Raw genomic sequence first — 23,807 nt, 5'->3', positions numbered from 1 at the left:
ACTGGAAATATGGCCTTTTAGGCTCGTGGAGGCAGAAGCTTTTCACAACCTCATGCCGGCAGCGGCCGGGTGTCCATACTCGGTCCCCAGCCGCCACTGATTCTCCTGGTGTCGTCTCCGCCTTCCACAAGCACGGGTCCCACAACATTACCAGTGCCCTCCCCAGTGCAATTACTGGAAAGGACCGCCTAACCACAAACACGTGGACAGGTGAATGTGGCCAGGGACGGTAGGGAGCCAGTAGAGAGCTTTTTTTGCTGAGAGTTGTATTTAGCTCGGTGAAAGGACTGGCATAGAGGAAAACCGTATCTACTCTGGGTGTCATTTCTCTGTCACCAGGTTCTGCCCATTGTCACACACGACCATGCCTGGCTGTATGTTCAGTGGTGAGAGCCACAGATCAGGCTGCTGTGTTACAGCTTTCAACAACTCTGCAGCGCTGAGCTGTTTGTCAATTAAGCATTAAGGATGTTATATTCAGCACAGCCTGTTGCCGCTTGGCCAGGGCAGTGCTGCAGTGCTGTCAGCTTGTGACTGATGTGGTCATTTCGGAGATGGAGGAGGAGGTGCAGGAGCTGAACAATGTGATTACATTGAGGTTAAATTGGTGACGCTGTTTTTTATACTAAAGAAATATCCTATTGTTTTGTTTTGTTTATGTTATTTTTTAAGACAAATGCATTCACCGGGAAATGTCATTTTAACATTTTACAACCTTATCTGGCAATGTGGTGTGACACATCATCAGACACATACTGTTTTATTTATGATGGAGGGACTCTGAAAGTCATAAAGCCTATTTTTATAGGGCCATCAGACGGCCCTTACTATTCTTAAAAGGCCAGCAGTCGGCCCTTACTAATGTTAGAGAGCTATCAAAGCTTTGCTTTGTTGTTCCCATTATTAACAAGTGTGTCTCCTATACTGTTATTGCGTATCCAGTGACTGCAAGGGCTGCCAAAAATTTGGACGCAACCCAATACCCCTTTGAAGAGACATAGAGGAGGGTCTCAGTAAAAAAAAATGTTCCCATTATAAAGGAGAGGGTCTCAGTAAAAAAAATGTTCCCATTATAAAGGAACGGGTCTCCTATAGTGGTAATGCCCATGCTGTGATTGCAAGGGCTGCCAAAATTTGGGAAAAACCCCAAGAATTTAAAGACACATAGAGCAGGGCCACAGTAACGACAAATTCCCATTAGAAAGAAGAGAGTCCGCTATACAGTTAGAGGGTATGCAGTGAGTCCAACGGCTGACCAATTTTAGGAAAAAAACCCACTAAGAATTTAAAGACACATAGAGCAGGGCCACAGAAACGACAAATTCCCATTAGAAAGGAGAGAGTCTGCTATACAGTTATAGGGTATGCAGTGAGTCCAACGGCTGACCAATTTTAGGAAAAACCCCACTAAGAATTTAAAGACACATAGAGCAGGGCCATAGTAACAAGTACGACATGTTCCCATTTGAAAGGAGAGGGTCTACTATACAGTTATAGGGTATGCAGTGAGTCCAACGGCTGACCAATTTTAGGAAAAACCCCACTAAGAATTTAAAGACACATAGAGCAGGGCCACAGTAACAAGTATGACATGTTCCCATTAGAAAGGAGAGGGTCTGCTATACAGTTATAGGGTATGCAGTGAGTCCAACGGCTGACCAATTTTAGGAAAAACCCCACTAAGAATTTAAAGACACATAGAGCAGGGCCACAGTAACAAGTATGACATGTTCCCATTAGAAAGGAGAGGGTCTGCTATACAGTTATAGGGTATGCAGTGAGTCCAACGGCTGACCAATTTTAGGAAAAACCCCACTAAGAATTTAAAGACACATAGAGCAGGGCCACAGTAACGACAAATTCCCATTTAGAAAGGAGAGAGTCTCCCATAGTGTTGGCCTATGCAGTGAATGCAAAGGCTGCCAAAAATTTGGAGGCACTTCAATGCCCCTTGGAAGAGACGTAGAGCAGGGCCTCATAAAAAAAATTTCCCATTAGAAAGGAGCGGGCCTCCTATACTTGTAATGCCCATGCACTAAGTGTTTTGGCTGACAAACATTTACCCCTGGGGGTATACATGAACATACTGTATAATGCCTGTAAAAAATTTTTTTTATAAACACCCTTTAAAAAAATTATGTGGGTGTTGCATCACGGACCACGGTCACCCTGGTGATATGGTGGTGGAGGAGGAGGAGAAGGAGGTGGACAAGAGCAAATAGCCAAAATCAGGAAGCGTATACCCATGTGTGGGTGTGAAAAGATACATGGGAATACACTTCCCAAGAAAAGACACTGTTACGCTGCTATCATTCGGTGGTGTTGAGAAGTCTGGCCCAATCCAGCCCTTGTTCATTTTTATAACAGTCAGCCTGTCAGCATTTTCAGTTGACAGGCGGATACCCAATAATTATAAGGCACAGAGGAATCACGGAGGATGTTGGTACGGTCTGCAAGGTACTCCCTCAGCATCTTCTCAAACTTTGCACTCCTTGTGAAAGTACCCCGCGCCTCAGGGCCTGTGCAATGGGAGGGTCTGAGAAAACTCTCCCAGAACTTTGACAGTGTTCCCCTGCCTCTGCTGGATTGAAGTTGTGTCTCTCTCGCCTGTACTCCTTGGTTGTCCAACGAAGTGTGCCCTCTGCCGCCAGCGTTTTCAGATGGGAATTTTTTTAATAGTTCTGCAACAAGGGCCTTCTGGTACAGCCCCATTTTTGTAGACCTGTCCACCTCAGGAATAACAGATATAAAGTTCACCTTGTAGCGTGGGTCTAGAAGTGTCACCAACCAGTAATGACTGTCACCCAAAATTTTGAGAACGCGAGGGTCATGGGACAGGCAGCGTAACATAAACTTAGCCATGCGTGCCAGACTATTAACAGGCAAGACTTCCATGTCCTCACCAAGAGGATAATTGACCATGCTCTCCTCCTCCTCCTCTCTGTCCTCTGGCCATCCACGCTGAACAGACGGTATGACAGCTGTGCAGGTAGTACCGTCTATAGTGCATGAAACAAGCTCCTGCCCTTCCTCCTCCTTCTGTTCCTCATTGTCACCCAATCCACGTTGGGATGAGATGAGGCTTGGCTGTGTGTAATCACCCTGTATGGTTCCTTGGTCCATCTCATCGTGCTCCGCCTGCAATGCATCCTCTTTGATTGTGAGCAGAGAGCGTTTCAGAAGACAGAGAAGCGGGATAGCAATGTTAATTATGGCGTTATCGCCGCTCACCATCTTGGTGGAGTCCTCAAAGTTTTGGAGGATGGTATATATGTCTGACATCCATGTCCACTCCTGAGGTCTTATGTGTGGAGTCTGAACTGAATACCGACGGCCTTGTTGATGCTGGTACTCAACAACTGCCCTCTTCTGCTCACAAATCCTTCCCAACATCTGCCGTGTAGAGTTCCAATGCGTGGGGACATCACACACCAGTCTGTGAGCCGGAAGCTGCAAACGCTGCTGAAACACGGCAAGGGCGGCAGAAGTGCAGCGCCCCGAGGGCTCGGCCGCTACAGGGGTATTGCACCTCAGACCAGAGGTGTGATATTCCACTCTAGGGTAAGGACGGAGTATGGACCAGGGCTCAGTTAGCTGCATGCAGCACACACACCCCATTTCTCAGGGACAGCTCAACGGTGCTTCCACTAGACATAAGTGCAGGCACGGCCGACCATGTCCCTGCTGGAGTGGGGAGGGAGGGGTGGAACACCCAGTGCTGTAGGGGCAGATAGGGGGCGGTTCCTGAGCGTAGGAAGGAGCCCATTGGTTGCTGGTCACCTGGGCTCATGGCTAGAGGGAGGTATAAAAGGTGGGCACCATCTTAGTTCTGGGTCAGTTCAGCCAGAGGAGAAGACAGGGAGTAGAGGCTCTGTAGGAGCTCTACTCCAGGAGGGCCTAGTGAAGAGGCCGAGGAGGAGGTGAAGGGGAGCTGAGATTCTTGCTCATCTCAGCTCCAAGAGAAAGGAAAAGGAGCAGAAAGGAACTGCAAAGAAGGAGAGACAGAGAAACAGAAGGGCTCAGGAACAAGAAGGTGGAAGGGACCCTAAGAACCCACGAGAATCCAGGGTGCAGGGTCAGGCAGATTAAGGGTACCGGATCCCAAGTTGGTGGAGGAGAAACAACCCTCAGCCAAAGACCGGTCGTCGTGATCATATATTGGTGCGACACCTCATCAAACCTGCTAGGAAGGCACCATATAGGACAGCGGAGGACGGGGCCCACATTTAACCGCACAGGTCCGCGGCAGCTGGACAAAAGTGGGTCACTGGTGAGGCAGGCCAGAGAAAGGATAAAAGGGGGTCCTGTGCCATGCTCCTGAACTGCCTGGGAGTTGACCGAGCCCCACACCTGGTGGACGCAGCACGGCTCGGGCAGTCATTGCCAGCTGAAGTGACTTGGATATTAACCGTGAGTAAAGACGCTGGACTGCAGTACGTTGTCTGTGTGCTTTTTCGCTCCTCCGGCACTACCGGTACTGGGACTCTCACTACCATCACTCCCAGCATCCACTACACTGCCCTGGGGCTGCACTCTTCCCGTGGGGAGTCACATCACCTCAGCTGCACCCATCATCAGCCCCAGCGGACTGCCTTGCAGCGGCGGTTCCTAATAACCGCAATCCACGGGTGGTGTGGTCGGACATTATCTAAAGCACGTAGCAGACTACCATTGGCCTGACCACCCTGAGCCACGGAACCGGGTTGCCACTACTACTCCCATCGTTTCCCTAATTGCCCGGATCCGAGTGCCCCACGGCCCAGGGGGCGAGCCAGAAGCTGTAGCTGACTTTCTAAAATGGGCACTGTGATGAAAGCCGACCGGTGGGTGCAGCTCTCTGGCGCCCCTTTACCTCTCAGGTCAGTCAAGGTACTGCACCTAGAGAAAGTAGTGCCAGGTAGCTGCAACCAGCGCAGGGAACACGGTAGAGTGTTATCCCTTCAACGTCACTAAACCGTAACGTCACTACACAGCACAACTCGCTAGCGCCCTCTTAGCCTCAGGTCAGCAAGGAACTGCACCTAGGATAAGCGGTCGCCAGAGAGACTGTCCTGTAACCTACTGGGTATCGGGGCCCTCTGTAGTGAGGGCGGTATATATATCTTCCTTGGCCGCGCCAGGAATATATATATCTGAACCTCCGACCGTCACTACTAGCCTTCCCCAATCCCCAGTTGGTATGCTGCCACCAGTCCCTATTTTAGATATACGCCCAGTCCGTGAATGGGCCTATATCGGGTCAGGAACCAACCCTGGGTAGCGTTTTTGGCTTGAGCCGAGCTCACACGGACGTGCGTTCGTTATGCAGAATAAAAGGCAGGCCCACAATTACTTGAGGTAATTGATTATAATAATACACTAGATACACGATATACAACTAAATATACACAGGTATAAGGTCAGGCTAAACTATACAACAATGGAATACAACACACAGAATCACCACAGCATATCAGTTACCGGTTTCTTGATTTTCTTGTGACGCAGGGAGAGGATTCTGCGGTCTCAGGCACGGTTCTTTGTTACAGGCTGAGGCCTACCACTGCATGGTCAAACTGCTCCTCCCCTTGGTGGCCTCAGCTGGTGCTCAGATGTTCAGCACACCACTCTTGGGTCAAGACTGACTTATCTCTTGTCTGTCCTGCTATCTTACCTGCCCCGTCCCGCCCACTGCTGGTGAGGTCAGCTGGCTCAGTCTCCACCCTCAGGTCTAACTTCGATCAGAAGCCCAAATTCTAAGGAACCCAATAACTTCTTCTGGGATGGTCTCAGGATACCCCCAGGGGTTCCCATGGATTCGGGCCGCCGTAACCGACCTTTTGATATCAATTATGATACCATACGGTCCTCAGGAATGGCTCAGCGCTATATCTTGGCTTCCAGAGCACGTACCAACGTCTACCGCGGAGGCTTGTGTGCGCAATGGCTCCGGGACGCAGTGATATTTTTTTATTGGCCCATCCCACGCAACATGCGTGTACTATTCATGTTTCTATATCTTATGCCTCCATGCTTGTGACAGACAAAGAAACTAGTCCTATGGGACAAATGGTCAGTTACAGATGGACGAAGCACCCCCCCCTGCTGGCTGTGTTTCCTCTCGAAGTCTTTGAAGCTCCTAGCATTCAAGTGTTAAGTAGGCCCTGGGGCTTCTTACCTCACAGGAGCCTGGATGGGGGAAACTATCTAGTTGACATTTTAACAGAAGGTCCCAATGGTGGGGGCTGCTGAAGTGTGGCCATCCCTGGATATGATTTATCATTACCAAGATGGCGGCTACGGGTTCATCACACCTCCCCCTATACGAGGGCGCGAGGGGGTAGCACATTCCTGTGTTCCCCCGTGCGTCCTTCTGCACCCTCCCCTTGCCGGGATAACCCGTCAGCGTTACCGTGGTCACGGCCTCTTCTGTGGCGAATGGAGAAGTGGTACTGCTGGAGAGCGAGGCTCCAGCGTAGCAACCTGCCATTCGACCCAGAGACCGTGTGTAACCAGCTGAGGGGGTTGTGGTCCGTCTCCACGGTGAAATGGCTCCCGTACAAGTAGGGCTGCAGACGCTGCAGGGCCCATACAATTGCCAGGCATTCTTTTTCCACCGTGGAGTAAGCCACCTCCCGGGGCAGTAGCTTCCTGCTCAGGTACAAGACAGGATGTTCCTGGCCTGTCGTGTTGACCTGACTTAGCACAGCACCGAGGCCAAAGTCACTGGCGTCGGTCTGTACCACAAACGGCCGGTCGAAGTCGGCAGCTTGCAGTACAGGGGAGCTACTTAGGGCGGCCTTGAGTGCCCCGAAAGCTGTCTCGCAGGCGACTGTCCAGTCGACTGCGACGGGCAGCTTCTTCTTGGTGAGGTCCGTCAGGGGCTTGGCCAGGGTGCTATTGTGTGGGACAAACCTCCTATAGTACCCGGCGGTCCCCAAGAAGGACATCACCTGCTTTTTGGTCCTAGGAGTGGGCCAGGATGCGATGGCATCCACTTTCCCAGGTTCTGGCTTCAGAACCCCCCCACCTACCCGGTGACCCAGGTAGAGGACCTCACTCATGCCCAGCTGGCACTTTTCCGGCTTGATGGTCAAGCCTGCCCGGTGGATCCGACCGAGCACCTGCCGCAGGTGCTCTAGGTGATCCTCCCAAGTGGGACTGAAGACTGCAATATCGTCCAAGTACGCAGCCGCGTACCCTTCAAGTCCCTCAAGCAGCGTATTGACCATCCGCTGAAAAGTGGCAGGGGCATTCTTCATGCCAAATGGCATCACTGTGGACTCGTACAGTCCAAAAGGGGTGATAAAGGCAGAGCATTCCCTTGCCGCGGGGGTCAGAGGAATCTGCCAGTACCCCCGGCTCAGATCCATGTTGGTCAGGTACTTAGCCCCGGCCATCCGATCGAGCAGGTCATCGATGCGTGGTATGGGGAACGCATCGGTGGCCGTTACAGCGTTGAGCCCCTGGTAGTCCACGCAGAACCGTGTAGTTTGGTCCTTTTTTGGAACGAGGACTACAGGCGAGGCCCACGCGCTGTTGGATGCCTGGATCACCCCCAGCTTCAGCATCTCGTCTATCTCTTGGCGCATGTTTCCCTGCACCTCGAAAGAGACCCGATATGCTGAACGCCGGATCGGCGGGTGATCGCCAGTGTCCACGTCGTGGACAGCCATTTCAGTCCTTCCGGGCAGGCTGCTGAACAGCCCCCGGAAGGGGTGCAGGGTGGTCCCCAGCTGCGACCGTTGGTCCTCCGTGAGCTGGTGGCCAACCCCCACATCCTCGATGGACCCACCCGCCTTGGCTTGGGTGAGCAGATCCAGGAGGGTTTCTACCTCTCCTTCCTCGGGAAGGTTGCACACTGGGTGGGCAGTCGCTTCCCGCTCATGATGAGCCTTCATCATGTTCACGTGGAAGGCCTTCCTCCTTCCACGGGCGTAATCCAGGGTGACCAGATAGGTGACGGCGTTGAGTTTCTGGTGCACGAAGTAGGGACCTTCCCAGGCTGCCTGAAGCTTGTTCTGTGGTACGGGGACCAGTACCCACACCTTTTGACCCACCTGGTAGGTCCTCTCACAAGCATTCTGGTCGTACCACCGCTTCTGGTCGGCCTGGGCCTGGGCCATATTGTCCTGCATCAGCTTTGCCAAGGCCATCATCCTGTCCCGGTGGCGCACGACATACTCGATGACCGACACCTCGGGGGTGGCCAAATCCCCTTCCCATGCTTCCTTCACCAGAGCCAGGGGGCCCCGTACCCGTCGCCCGTACAGGAGCTCAAAGGGGGAGAACCCCGTTGAGGCCTGCGGAACCTCCCGGTAAGCAAATAGGAGGTGTGGGAGGTAACGCTCCCAGTCTCTCCCGTGGGAGTCGACCAACATCTTAAGCATCTGCTTTAAGGTGCCATTGAACCGCTCACACAGGCCATTAGTCTGTGGGTGATACGGGCTGGCCACCAGATGTTGCACCTGCATTTGCTTACAGAGGGACTCCATCAGCCGCGACATGAACTGGGTCCCTCGGTCGGTGAGCATTTCTTGGGGGAAACCCACTCTGGAGAAGATCTCCAGTAAGGCGGTAGCCACCTTGTCGGCCCGAATGGACGACAAAGCTACCGCTTCCGGGTACCGGGTGGCCTAGTCCACTACCGTGAGTATGAAGCATTTCCCGGAGTGGCTGGGAGTGGACAGAAGTCCAATAAGATCCACAGCGACCCTCGAGAAAGGCTCTTCGATGATTGGCAGAGTTACCAGTGGGGCTTTGGGGAGCGGCCCCGCCTTCCCCACCCTCTGACAGGTGTCACACGAACGGCAGTAGGCACCCACCGCGGCTCCCATCCCAGGCCAGTAGAAATGCTGAGCTATCCTGGCCTTGGTTTTAGCGATCCCTAGGTGTCCGGCCATCGGAATCTCGTGTGCGATCCGCAACAATTCCGCCCTGAACGGATAGGGTACCACTAACTGTCGGTCCCTGGGCCACGCCTCCGGTGAACCCTGCTGGACCGTTACCCGGTACAGCCGTCCCTGGTCCCAGACCACACGCTCGCAGTCTGACTCCATGGGAGGCTGTGCCGCCTGTTCCTTGAGAGCTTTCAGGCTGTCGTCTGCTTCCAACGCAGCCTGAAATTCCTGACTTGATGTGGCCAGAATCGACGAAACTGCCACATCCTCCGTCAGCCCCTCCGGGCATGTCACCTGGCCGCTGTCTGACCCGGCAGACACTTGGTCAGAAGTGGGGAAGCCGTCGGACCTCTGCAAGGCTCCTTGGGCTCCAGCGCTCCCACTCCTGGTGACAGCGGCTATGACCGCTGTGACCGTGGGTAGTGCCCGCATCCCCTCTGTTTCTGACCAAGCCGCCCGATCAGGCAGGCTTCTTAGGCCTTTGGACATCTCGGATGTGGGGAACTCCTGCCCTGGGGTCTTACCTGGCGGCTCCTCTCTTGGGACACCCCCACCCCCCATGGCCTGTTCCTCCCCCTGCAGTGGGCCTATACTCAGCAGCCTGGATACCCCTGGGAGCCCTACACTGCCGGTAGCTGCCCCCCTCTCCATCCCTGAGCTTCCCTCTACAGAATTATGCCCGCCCCCTCCCTCACCGGAGGACAAGAGGTCACGGCACGCCGGCTGAGCACCTCTGCGGGCATCCCCACACTCCCCACCTGCTTTCACTAACCCTGTTTGTGTTGTGTCTGTGCAGGTGTTACCCTCAGGTTTCACTCCCTCCTACTCAGCAGGACGCACACTACATACAACATGGTTGGCATTAGCAGCAGACAAATCAATACACTCTTGGGGGGCCGAACTTGGGGGTTCAGAGGGTACATACTGCGATACTAGACGCCCCAAGTCGGTCCCTAATAAAACATTTGCGGGAATATTTGGCGTTACTCCCACCTCCCGCATCCCCCTCCCGGCACCCCAGTCCAAATACACCATGGCAACGGGAAGTGCCGGCTCCACGCCTCCAACCCCGGAGACGGAAAGAGTCTTTCCTGGTACCAAGTCCTGGGGGGACACCACCTCAGGCCGTACCAGTGTTCGTTCAGCGCCAGTGTCCCGCAGTCCCATGACCGCAGAACGGCCTATGGTGACGGGTTGGATGTTGTCCAGGGACCTACCACCACCCCCTCCCACACACAAAACATTGGGCGCTCTCTGGGACTGGGATGGGGTCTTTTGGCGCTGGGGACACTCAGCCCTAAAGTGTCCTGGTTTGTTGCATAGATGACAACGTCTTACGTCTGGTCCTTGCCTGGAGAGGGCAACAGGGGGATACACCCCTTGTGTTCTAGGGGCCGGGGAAACAGGGGCATGATTGGGCTTACCCCCTCTCCAGGTGCTGCTGGCAGACTTCTTCAGCTCAGGCGCCCTGTTATTGGCATACTCGTCTGCCAGGGCGGCTGTAGCAGAAGCCCCTGTTGGTTTTCGGTCACGGAGGAACTGTCGGAGGTCCTCTGGGCAGTTCCACAAGAACTGCTCCGTGACGAACAGTTCCTGGACCTCCTGGCGGGTAGTAAGCGCTAGACCCGAGGTCCAGTGCTCTGCGGCTCTCAACAGCGCCCGCATATGATCGGTCCAGGTGTCCTTGGGGCCACGCAGCAGGCTCCGGAACTTCTGGCGGTACGACTCGGGAGTGAGGTTGTACTGCCGGATCAGGGCCCGCTTGATGCAGTCGTAGTTCTGTACCTCCCCGGCAGGTAAGTCCCCCAAGGCATCCAGGGACTTACCCCTCAAACGGGGGGTCAGGTATCTGGCCCACTGATCCCGGGCCAGATGGTGCTGAAGACAGGTCCGTTCAAATGCCACCAGAAAGGAGTCCAGGTCCCCATCCTTCTCCAGTAGAGGGAAGTCCTCAGCTCGGACTTTGGACGACTTGGTCTCCTGATGGGTTGGTTGCTCTAGCGGAAGCCCCCGCTGGGCCAGGTCCAGTCGGTGCTGGCACTCCGCAGCTCGCTCTGCACGCTCCGCAGCCTCCCGGCGCTCTGCAGCTTCACGCTCCGCAGCCTCCCGGCGCTCTGCAGCTTCACGCTCCGCAGCCCACTCCGCAGCCCGCTCTGCACGCTCCTCCTCCGCTGCCTTGCGCTCCTCCTCCGCTGCCTTCTCTGATGCTGCCAGGAGGGTTTTGTAGACGGCATCGCCATGAGACTGGAGACTTGCCATAGCCGCTTGTAAAAGGGCTTGTGATCTGGACAGGCTGGGCTGGGTAGGTGGTGGGCAGCCCACTGCGGGACCGTATACTGGAGACTGGCTCCCTGAGGTGCCCGGGCTGGACTCCTCCTCGCCATGAGTAACAATGTCCTCCCCTCCTGCCACACGGACCGTAGCATTAGCCTCCTGCAGGGTCTTGCTCCTGGTGCCGTCTGCCATCTTGGTAACCGACACCGCTGCAACCCTGAGTTTGCACACACTGACCGTCTAACGTTGGGCTGACCTTAAGACTCCAGCAGTGGAAGTTACCACTGGCAGTCTTTAGTGCCTGGGAGTAGGGGTCCCACAACACTATTATTCTGCAATCCCACCGCTCTGCCACCAATGTGATGAAAGCCGGCCGGTGGGTGCAGCTCTCTGGCGCCCCTTTACCTCTCAGGTCAGTCAAGGTACTGCACCTAGAGAAAGTAGTGCCAGGTAGCTGCAACCAGCGCAGGGAACACGGTAGAGTGTTATCCCTTCAACGTCACTAAACCGTAACGTCACTACACAGCACAACTCGCTAGCGCCCTCTTAGCCTCAGGTCAGTCAAGGAACTGCACCTAGGATAAGCGGTCGCCAGAGAGACTGTCCTGTAACCTACTGGGTATCGGGGCCCTCTGTAGTGAGGGCGGTATATATATCTTCCTTGGCCGCGCCAGGAATATATATATCTGAACCTCCGACCGTCACTACCAGCCTTCCCCAATCCCCAGTTGGTATGCTGCCACCAGTCCCTATTTTAGATATACGCCCAGTCCGTGAATGGGCCTATATCGGGTCAGGAACCAACCCTGGGTAGCGTTTTTGGCTTGAGCCGAGCTCACACGGACGTGCGTTCGTTATGCAGAATAAAAGGCAGGCCCACAATTACTTGAGGTAATTGATTATAATAATACACTAGATACACGATATACAACTAAATATACACAGGTATAAGGTCAGGCTAAACTATACAACAATGGAATACAACACACAGAATCACCACAGCATATCAGTTACCGGTTTCTTGATTTTCTTGTGACGCAGGGAGAGGATTCTGCGGTCTCAGGCACGGTTCTTTGTTACAGGCTGAGGCCTACCACCGCATGGTCAAACTGCTCCTCCCCTTGGTGGCCTCAGCTGGTGCTCAGATGTTCAGCACACCACTCTTGGGTCAAGACTGACTTATCTCTTGTCTGTCCTGCTATCTTACCTGCCCCGTCCCGCCCACTGCTGGTGAGGTCAGCTGGCTCAGTCTCCACCCTCAGGTCTAACTTCGATCAGAAGCCCAAATTCTAAGGAACCCAATAACTTCTTCTGGGATGGTCTCAGGATACCCCCAGGGGTTCCCATGGATTCGGGCCGCCGTAACCGACCTTTTGATATCAATTATGATACCATACGGTCCTCAGGAATGGCTCAGCGCTATATCTTGGCTTCCAGAGCACGTACCAACGTCTACCGCGGAGGCTTGTGTGCGCAATGGCTCCGGGACGCCGTGATATTTTTTTATTGGCCCATCCCACGCAACATGCGTGTACTATTCATGTTTCTATATCTTATGTCTCCATGTTTGTGACAGACAAAGAAACTAGTCCTATGGGACAAATGGTCAGTTACAGATGGACGAAGCACCCCCCCCTGCTGGCTGTGTTTCCTCTCGAAGTCTTTGAAGCTCCTAGCATTCAAGTGTTAAGTAGGCCCTGGGGCTTCTTATCTCACAGGAGCCTGGATGGGGGAAACTATCTAGTTGACGTTTTAACAGAAGGTCCCAAGGGTGGGGGCTGCTGAAGTGTGGCCATCCCTGGATATGATTTATCATTACCAAGATGGCGGCTACGGGTTCATCACAGGCACACAGGCGGCGTACTTTAACAAGCAGATCCGGCAGCTCTGGGTAGGATTTGAGAAACCGCTGAACCACGAGGTTAAGCACATGGGCCAGGCATGGTACGTGTGTGAGCTCGCCTCGCCTCAGAGCTGCCACCAGGTTCCGGCCATTGTCACACACGACCATGCCTGGCTGTAGGTTCAGCGGTGTGATCCAGAGATCTGCCTGCTCTTTCAGAGCTGTCCACAACTCTTCAGCTTTGTGTGGTTTGTCACCTAAGCATACCAGCTTCAGCACAGCCTGTTGCCGCTTGGCCGAGCCAGTGCTGATGAGCTTCCAGCTTGTGACTGATGTGGTCATTTTAATGGAGGCCAGAAATGGCAGTATTTTCTGACAACGTATATGTGATCCGTGTGATGTAGAAAACAGAGTTTTAAATACCTGGCCTGTAGGTAAGTAGTTTGAACAGCAAACTGCTGTGAATTGCTTCACTGACACACTAAAGGAAATTTTTAATGGAGGCCAGAAATGGCAGTATTTTCTGACAACGTATATGTGATTGGTTTGACGGAGAAAATACGGTTTTAAATAGCTGGATTTCTAGCGCTGTAATATGGAAAGGACCTGGCTGTATTCTGCAGTGCCAACAAGCAAATGGGGCAGAAAAACAGTGTTCTCTGGATTGCTTTTTAAGCAAATAATGAGGATTAAGATCCAAAGAAAAGTATTCCTGGCCCTTGAGACCTGGGCCTTTGTATAGAAATATCTAACAGCAGCAGGAGGCAGAATTGGAATGGAGCCTCATGTGCTATATGCACTGCAGTCAGCTATATACTCTGCCTGCCTATATACACTGCCTGCCTGATATCTCTGCAGATGGATTAGTTAGTCCTGAAAAGGACTGTTTGTTAAGATGGATATGTGTAATGTATGGTTTTTCTCCCTACACTACCTAATACACAAGCAAATCTCTCCCTGACGCAGCAGCACCCCTCCCTACACAAGCAAATGGCGCAGAAAAACGGTGTTCTCTGGATTGCTTTTTAAGCAAATAATAAGGATTAAGATCCAAAGAAAAGTATTCCTGGCCCCTGAGACCTGGGCCTTTGTATAGAAATATCTAACAGCAGCAGAAGGCAGAATTGGAATGGAGCCTCTTGTGCTATATGCACTGCAGTCTGCTATATACACCGCCTGCCTATACACCCTGCCTGCCTGATATCTCTGCAGATGGATTAGTCCTCAAAAGGACTGTTTGTTAATATGGATATGTGTAATGTACGGTTTTTCTCCCTACACTACCTAATACACAAGCAAATCTCTCCCTGACACAGCAGCACCTCTCCCTACACTGTCTGATTCTGGAGTGACTGTGATGAGCATGGCGGAACCAGGTCTGATATAGACCCGATGACGCTATGCGGCCAGCCAATCACTGTAATGCCACAACCAACATGGCTACGGCATTACAGTGAGTGGCAGGCAATCCCTGCATGTTCATTAGCTCTGTAAAGAGCGCCAAACATGCAGGGAGGAGACCCGAGCTCACGCAGAGCAACCCCGGAAATACTCGGCGAGCGCCGAGCATCTCGAGCAGTGAGATGCTTGGACGAGTACCGAGCAGTGGCTTGCTCATCACTAGTCGGTACGTGGGCTCCTGATGCGGCACACGGCTGCCACATGTATGCCACACAGGTGCACGCGGACATGGATATCTCCGGTACTGTTTTTTCCGGTACCGGAAATATCAGGACGTGTGAAACTGGCCTAACTCTGGACTCCGTCTGGCCTCTGTTTAGCGGTGTCCTTTTATTCAGGGGTTCACAAATCTGTAACCGATGGCACTTTTATGCATGGCTAATTAAAAGACGGACACCGTGGGATCACAGGCCAGATGGCATGCCTGGTGCCTCCATCTGCCACATTTCAGGGAATCTTCCGTCGGGGGTTCTGTCTGAATCACGTATTTCAGAAATTTACAAGGAAACCCTGGTGTAAGCGTTCGGAGCAGAGCGCAGGATAAATGTGAGCCGAGCCATACTGCGATCTTTGGGAGGCATAATGAACAAATCAGCAGCTGGTGAAGAATTGGTTTTATTTATTTTTTACGCCATTCCTCATGCAGTATAAGTGATTACACGCCTCTTTATTCTTCAGGTCGATGTGATTACAGCAATACCAGATTTATATCAGGTTTTTATGTTTGGAATCTGTCACACACTAAAAAACTGTTTTGTTTTTTTTGCAAAGACTAGTTTTTGCATTGCCATATTTTGAGAGCTATTATTTTTCTATATTTCGGCCGACAGAGTCATATAAGGACTTGTTTTTTGCGGGACAAGTTGAAGTTTTCATTGGTACCATTTTTAAGCATGTGACATTTTTTGATCACTTTCTTTTCCGATTTTTGGGAGGCAGAAACAAACAAAAAACAACAATTCAGGAATTTTTCTTTTGGCTTTTTTTTTATGCCGTTCCGAGTGTGGTAAAATTGATAAGGCAGCTTTATTCTTCAGGTCAGTACGTTTACAGCAATACTACATTTATATAATTTTTTCATGTTTTGGCGCTTTTACACAATAAAAACTATTTTATAGAAAAAAAATATTTTTTTTGCATCGCTTTATTTTGAGAGCTATAAATTTTATATTTTTCAGCTGATGGAGCTGTATGGTGGCTTGTTTTTTGCGGGACAAGATGACGTTTTCAGCGGTACCATTTTTATTTACAGTCGTCTTTTTGATCGCATTTTATTTTACTTTTTGTTTGGCGATATAATAAAGCACCTTTTTTTTGCTTCGTTTTTTTTTATGGTGTTCACTAAAGGGGTTAACTAGTGGGACAGTTTTATAGGTCAGGTCGTTCTGGACGCGACAATACCAAATATGTGTACTTTTATTGTGTATTTTTTGTTCATAATATTTATGTAAAGGTACAATATATATACTTATATATATATATATACATATATATATATATATATATACATACATATATATATATATTTTTTGTTTTTAATATTTTTACAATTTTTTTTAACTTTTTTTTACTTCGACCCACTATGGGTATTTTACTTTTTACTTTCTGCAGACTGATCGCAGATATAATGTATAGCATGATCAAACTAACTTGCTGGTGCCTGGTGACCCAGATGTAGTCATGACAAGAGCAAAGGGGCTTTTGTCCCTCTGCTCGCTCGCTAAATGAGGTAATCGCAGCATTTGGGGGGTTAAAGTACTGGGAACGGTGCAGGCACCGCTCCTGGCACTGACTGTCAGGTGTCAGCTGTCAGAATCAGCTGGCACCCGGTGGCGATCGCCATGGCGTAATAATACGTACCTGGTCTATAAGGCCCAAGACACAGGGACGTATTATTACGCACAATGTCAGAAAGGGGTAAAACCATATAATGCAAGAAAAGAGAAGCCAGTCTTACCTTAACACATTTCCTTTTTTTTCTATAAAAATAATTTTTGGTGTTTTTTACATTGTTTATGTATATGGGAAGTTTTTTTCTACTTCAATTGATTTAAATTTGAGTACTCAAATTTGGAGCGTTTTTTTTCAAGCATGAACACCTTGACATGTTGCTTCTTTTAACACAAAAAAAGCAGCACTGTCACGATTACACCACTTACTGTGTTCTATGGACGCTGTGAATGAGAGCTCAGACACCCTATGGAAACGAGTGCTTGCTGAGTTGTCAGGATTGTGAGTGACAACTTTACTGCCCAACCTGAGGACGAGGCGCGAGTATTGTGAATGACAGCTCAATCGTCCCATCTGCCAGGGTCTTTGGGATCTTATCCCGGTGTTATCTGTTCTGGGTGATTACAGGGCTATTTAACACTCTGTCAATGGTCAGAACAATGCCAATTGTAGCTTTGCTCAATTGGTGTGTGTGTTTGCTTTGTGCTCTGAGTTATATTCTGATCTCAGTTGCCAACCTTGGATTACCTTTGACCATCCATTTGACTTACCTTTTGTCTTGATCCTCTACCTTCCTGATACTTTGACCTTGGACTGTGACCTGACTAAGCTTTTGTGTTTTCCCTTTGTCTATTATGAGCCCTCTTGGTACTGACCCCGAACCTCTTGACTATACTGCATTACGGCAAGTCCTTGAGTAGTGACTAGTGTCACAAGCAATGTGCACTATAGGGGTGTTTTCCCAGTGTAATGAATAAGAAGTATATTCAAAGAGTATTTGAAGTGGTTCTCGATGACCAAAATCTTATAGAATCATAAAATGTTAGAGTTGGAAGGGACCACAATGGTCATCGTATCCAACCTCCTGCTCAATGCAAGATTCACTAAACCATCTCAGACAGATGTCTGTCCAGCCTTGAAGATTTCCATTTAAGGAGAACTCACCAACTCTTGTGGCAGCCTATGCCACTCATTGGTCACCCTCCCTGTCAAAAAGGTTTTCTAATATCTAAACTGTATCTTCTCCATTTCAGTTTCATTCCATTGCTTCTCATGTTTCCATATGCAAATGAGAATAAGGATGATGCCTCTATACTGTGACATACCTTCATATATTTGTAGAGAGCTATTAAGTCTCCTCTTGGACTTCTTTGAAGGCTAAACATTCCCAGATTCTTTAACCATTCCTCATAGGACATAGTTTGCCGTCCGCTCACCATCCTGGCAGCTCTTCTCTGAACTTGCTCCAATTTTTCTATCTATTTTTTAAAAGGTGGTGTCCAGAACTGGATACAGTATTCCAGATAAGGTCTGACCAAGGAGGAGTAGAGGCGGATAATTACTTCACGTGATCTAGACTCTATGCTTCTCTTAGTACATCCCAGAACTGTGTTTGCCTTTTTTGCTGCTGCATAACACTGTTGACTCATGTGTAGTCTGCAATCTATTAGTATACCCAAGTCTTTTTCACACATGCTGATGCTTAGTTCTAATCCTCCCATTCTGTAGATGTCATTTTCGTTTTTCTTGCCCAAATGTAGAATCTTGCATTTCTCCCTCTTAAATACCATTCTATTAGCTGATACCCATTGTTCAAGCTTATCTAGATCTATCTGAATCCTCTCTCTGTTTTCTCTAGTGTGAACTATCCCTCCTAGCTTTACATTGTCTGCAAATTCGATTAGTTTACCTTTAGTTCCCTTATCTAGATCATTTATAAAAAAAAATGTTGAGCAACACTGGGGCCAGGACAGAGCCTTGTGATACCCCACTTGAAACATTCTTTGAATTGGATATGAAACCATTTATTACCACTCTTTGAGTATGATCACTGAGCCAGTTATGAATCCACCTAACCGTAGCCTTGTCAATCCCATACGTGGTCATTTTTTCAATAAGGATAGTATGAAATACTATGTCAATTGCTGAAGTCGAGATATACTATATCTACCGCATTTCCCTGATCCACCCAATCAGTAATTCCATCATAAAAGGAAATTAGATTAGTCTGGCATGACTTGTTTGCTACAAACCCATGCGGGCTCTGGTTAATTACTGTATTCTTATCCAAGTAATACATCCATGCTGTTTAATAATTTGTTCCAAGTTCTTTGCTGGTATAGAAGTAAGGCTCACTAACCTGTAATTTCCTGGCTCTATCTTCTTTCCTTTTTTGAAGATAGGGACAACATTTGCCCTTCTCCAATCTTCTGGAACTTCTCCTGTTCTCCAGGAATTTTCAAAGATTCTGACTAGTGGTTGCAGTGTGAATCCAGCTAAGGTAGGCAATAATCCATCTAACAAGCTGCAGTAAACCACTCCATGCTAAAAACATCAATACCTTCTTCTACAAAAAATATTTACATTTCTTTTTTCTTAAAAAAAAAAAAATTATTTTTGTCTCAACATATTTTTTTTATCAAAATCAAGAAATGGATGCCTTTGAAAAAAATGAGCTTCAAACCAGCAGCAGGACACCTCAATAACATTGTTCCATTCCTTGATGTGGTATCGTGGTTTTTCCCCCATTCACTTAAATGGACCTAAAAACCAGGGACTTGGGATTAGGTCCTTATATTTCATTATTTAACTTTCTCCAAACACATTTCTCATTTAAAGAAGCCATCCCATCAGTGTTCTTATCCAAGTATTACATCCATACTGTTTAATAATTTGTTCCAAGTTCTTTGCTAGTATAGAAGTAAGGCTCACTAACCTGTAATTTCCTGGCTCTATCTTCTTTCCTTTATTGAAGATAGAGACAACATTTGCCCTTCTCCAATCTTCTGGCACTTCTCCTGCTCTCCAGGAATTTTCAAAGATTCTGACTAGTGGTTGCAGTGTGAATCCAGCTAAGGTAGGCAATAATCCATCTAACAAGCTGCAGTAAACCACTCCATGCTAAAAACATCAAGACCGTCTTCTACAAAATATATTTACATTTCTTTTTTCTGAAAAAAAAAAAAAATTATTTTTGTCTCAAAATATTTTTTTTAATCAAAATCAAGAAATGGATGTCATTGAAAAAAATGAGCTTCAAACCAGCAGGACACCTCAATAACATTGTTCCATTCCATGATGTGGTATCGTGGTGTGCCCCATTCACTTAACTGGACCTAAAAACCAGGGACTTGGGATTAGGTCCTTACATTTCATTATTTAATTTTCTCCAAACACATTTCTCATTTAAAGAAGCCCTCCCATCAGTGTTTTTATCCTCTTATTATATTGCAATCACCATATTATATAGCACTGTGCACTTACAATTGCTCATTTTGCCTTTCAACCCAGTTAATTCTTCTCTTTTCTCTGCTCTATTTAGAAACAGGAAATCTCTTTTCCTTGCATTAATCATCCCTCTCTTCAACTCCGGACCCAACTACTCCACTCCTCCCCCCTGCCAGGGGCTTTTGCACGGATGACTCATGCAGGGAAAACAGACTTCCTTTTTCTACATAGAGCTTAGAAGGATTCATCTAGTCCGTTTTTAATCATATTATGTCATAGACCTAATGGAAAAGTGAAGAATTAACTGGCAGAAGGGCCAAAAAAGCAATTGTAAGTACACAGTGTTATATAATATGATGACTGTAATTTATTAAGAAGGATAAAACTTTGATGGGAGGAGTGCTTCTTTAAAGTGTAATTGTCATTTCCTGATTTTAAAAAAAGGCCACGCATTTAATGTTTTTGCAGCGTGGAGTTAATAATAGCATGGAATAATTCATTACTTTTTGTATTTGCTCTTTTTCTACCCGTTTTTCCTTCATAGGAACTGGCTGTTCCACCATCTCCTGAAGAACAAAGATAATGGACAGGACCCCCCTCTTGTGCTGTTTGCCAGCGCTCTCTGCATAGTGTTGACTGCTGTTACTTCCCATCAGACAGCGGTGTGGCTTGAGAGTGTGCATTGGCTGTAATGCTACTGGGACACAGCCATGCCATTTCTGAGGTATTTAAGTATTAACAAAGAGACTTAAAGGGAAGGGGCCATAATTTTTAAGTTTGCATTAATAATTATTTATTATAATCAATTATTTTTAATACAAAATTAAATGTACAAATGTATTTATTTTTTATTTATCAATTTTTACAATAGCTATTGGGGGCTGTCATTTTCATTTGGGGGGGTGTAACTGTCTGAGCACGGCAGTTACACACCTCACTTACGGCAGCCCTGGGCATAAAAGACCACGGTTGGACAGCGACCGCATCTCTTGCATTGAAGCGGCTTTTCCTGCCTCTTAGCTGTGACTTGGGCTCGCCCCCTGGGCTGTCCAGCTCACAGCTGTGGGAGGAGATCGTAACCATCTTTATGGAGCCTGCAGTGTATGCTGCGAGCTCCACTTTCCCCCTGTCATCGCACGCACTGCTCAGGGTGTGCGATGACAGAAGCTGTCGACCGGGGAGAGGAAGTGCCGGGGAGCGGAGGACCTGGGTGAGGTGAGTACTGGTGGGGAGTGGTGATCACAGCCTCTACAGTACAGTCTGCAGATCACCGCTGACCTGAACACACAGAACACAAGACACCGTGCTGCATGGAAGCGCAGGGAAGGTAAGAAGAAGCGTTTATTGGATTTTTTTTTGCATTGAATATATGGGGGCCATATGGGGCCATGTATATGCCAGGATGGTGCCATATATATACCAGAAGGGGGGCCATGGATATACCAGGATGGGGTCCATGTATATACCGGGATGGGGTCCATGTATATACCAGGAGGGGGGGCCATGTATATGCCAGGATGGGGTCCATGTATATAACAGGTTCGGGTCCATGTATATACCAGGATGGGGCCATGTATATACCAGGGTGGGGGCCATGTATATACCAGGATGGGGGCCATGTATATACCAGGAGAGGGTCCATGTATATGAAAGGAGGGGGGTCCATGTATATGCCAGGAGGGGGTCCATGTATATGCCAGGAGGGGGGCCATGTATAGGCCAGGAGGGGAGCCATGTATATATCAGGAGGGGAGCCATGTACATAGCAGGATGGGGGCCATGTATATACCAGGATGGGGGCCTTATAGGGCCAGATATACCAGGATGAGGGCCAGATATACCAGGATGGGGGCCATATATACCAGGGGGGGCCTTATAGGGACAGATACCAGGATGGGGGCCAGATATACCAGGATGGGGGCCTTATGAGCCAGATACCAGGATGGGGGACAGATGCCAGGATGCACTATATGGGGTACATTATACTGTGGGGCACTATATGAGGCCACTATACTGTGGGACACTATATGGGGCCATTATACTGTGGAGCACTATATGAGGCCATTAAACTATGGGGCGCGATATGGGGTCATTATACTGGAGGCACTATATGGAGCCATTATACTGTGGGGCACTATATGGCTTAATTTTACTGTGGGGTACTATATGGTATAGTACTGGGGTACTATATTTTTGACAAATCACAGCTGTCATCAACCCCAACTACCATTACCCCAATTGCCACCGCACCAGGGCAATCAGGAAGAGCGAAGGCAAAGCGCCAGTATTGGCGCATCTAATGTGATTTGCCAATTCTGGGGCGGCTGTGGGCTGGTATTTTCAGGCTGGAAGGGCCCAATAACCAGGGACCTTCCCAACCTGATAATATAAGCCCCCAGCCGTCTGCTTTACCTTGGCTGGTTACCAATAATAGGGGGGGACCCCATGTCGTTTTTTTTTTTCATTTATAAGGGTAAACAAGGTTAAACACCCTTTAGTGCCATATGAAAGGCACTAAAGAATGCAAGTTTATTATATATAGAGGGCTTGTGACGTATATCTACAGGACATTTATCTATTCTATCTTATTACACAACTGCTCCCAAAGAAGTGGACAGAGCAGAGTTACACATTTCTTAAGGCCCCGTCACACTAAGCGATGCAGCAGCGATCCCGACAACGATACGACCTGTCAGGGATCGTTGCTGCATCGCTAATACATCGCTGGTGAGCTGTCAAACAGGCAGGCTCACCAGCGATGAGGGGAGCAGCGATATCGTGGAAAGAATCGTTCCACGATGTCCTGCTCCCGTTCCCAGCCTGCTGCTTAAGCAGGAGCAGGCTGGTAACTATGGTAAATATCGGGTTACTAAGTGCGCGTGTGCCCCTAGTAACCCGCTGTTTACCATGGATACCACTCTGCTACTGTGCGCTGGAGCCTCCGCTCACCGTAGCAGAGTGGTATCTATGGTAAACAGCGGGTTACTAAGTGCGCGCGTGCCCCTAGTAACCCGATATTTACCATGGCTACCAGCCAGATCGTTGGTCCCGCTGGTCACACACAGCGATGTGTGCTGGCCAGCGGGAGGCCAACGACCAAAAAATGGTCCAGGACACTTTGCAACGATCAGCGACCTCACAGCAGGGGCCTGATCGTTGCAAAGTGTCACACATAGCGACATCGCTGGTGAGGTCGCTGGTGAGTCACCAAAACCGTAACACAGCAGCGATCTCGCTAGCGATATCGCTTAGTGTGACGGGGCCTTAAGGGAGCAGTGGTGCAATGTGTGACACAGCTCTGTCCACTTCTGTGAGAGCAGTGGTGTAATCTGTGAGCCCGATCTGTCTACTTCTACATTCACACTGAAGGCATCAAAACTATGAATTAACACATGTGGAATTATATACTTAACAAAAAAGTGTGAAACAACTGAAAATATGTCTTATATTCTAGGTTCTTCAAAGTAGCCACCTTTTGCTTTGATGACTGCTTTACACACTCTTGGCATTCTCTTGATGAGCTTCAAGAGGTAGTCACCGGAAATGGTCTTCCAACAATCTTGAATTAGTTCCCAGAGATGCTTAGCACTTGTTGGCCCTTTCGCCTTCACTCTGCGGTCCAGCTCACCCCAAACCATCTTGATTGGGTTCAGGTCTGGTGACTGTGGAGGCCAGGTCATCTGGCGTACCAACCCATCACTCTCCTTCTTGGTCAAATAGCCCTTACACAGCCTGGAGGTGTGTTTGGGGTCATTGTCCTGTTGAAAAATAAATGATGGTCCAACTAAACTCAAACCGGATGGAATAGCATGCCGCTGCAAGATGCTGTGGTAGCTATGCTGGTTCAGTATGCCTTCAATTTTGAATAAATCCCCAACAGTGTCACCAGCAAAGCACCCCCACACCATCACACCTCCTCCTCCATGCTTCACGGTGGGAACCAGGCATGTAGAGTCCATCCGTTCACCTTTTCTGCGTCGCACAAAGACACGGTGGTTGGAACCAAAGATCTCAAATTTGGACTCATCAGTAGAGATGAGCGTTGTTCTACTCGAACTGTTCGCCAATCTCAAATTCGAGCTGTTTTGGGCGGTGTTCGAGCCGTTCGGCGAACACGAACAATTTGAGAAAAATTCGGCTGTTCGAGGTTATGTTCGATAACTGTTCGTGCA

This window comes from Phyllobates terribilis, unplaced genomic scaffold (genome assembly GCF_046119375.1).
Source record: "Phyllobates terribilis strain yellow unplaced genomic scaffold, ASM4611937v1 Scaffold_11__3_contigs__length_659146591, whole genome shotgun sequence".
NCBI classification, from domain to species: Eukaryota; Metazoa; Chordata; class Amphibia; order Anura; family Dendrobatidae; genus Phyllobates; species Phyllobates terribilis.
Note: the sequence above shows the minus strand (reverse complement) of the source record.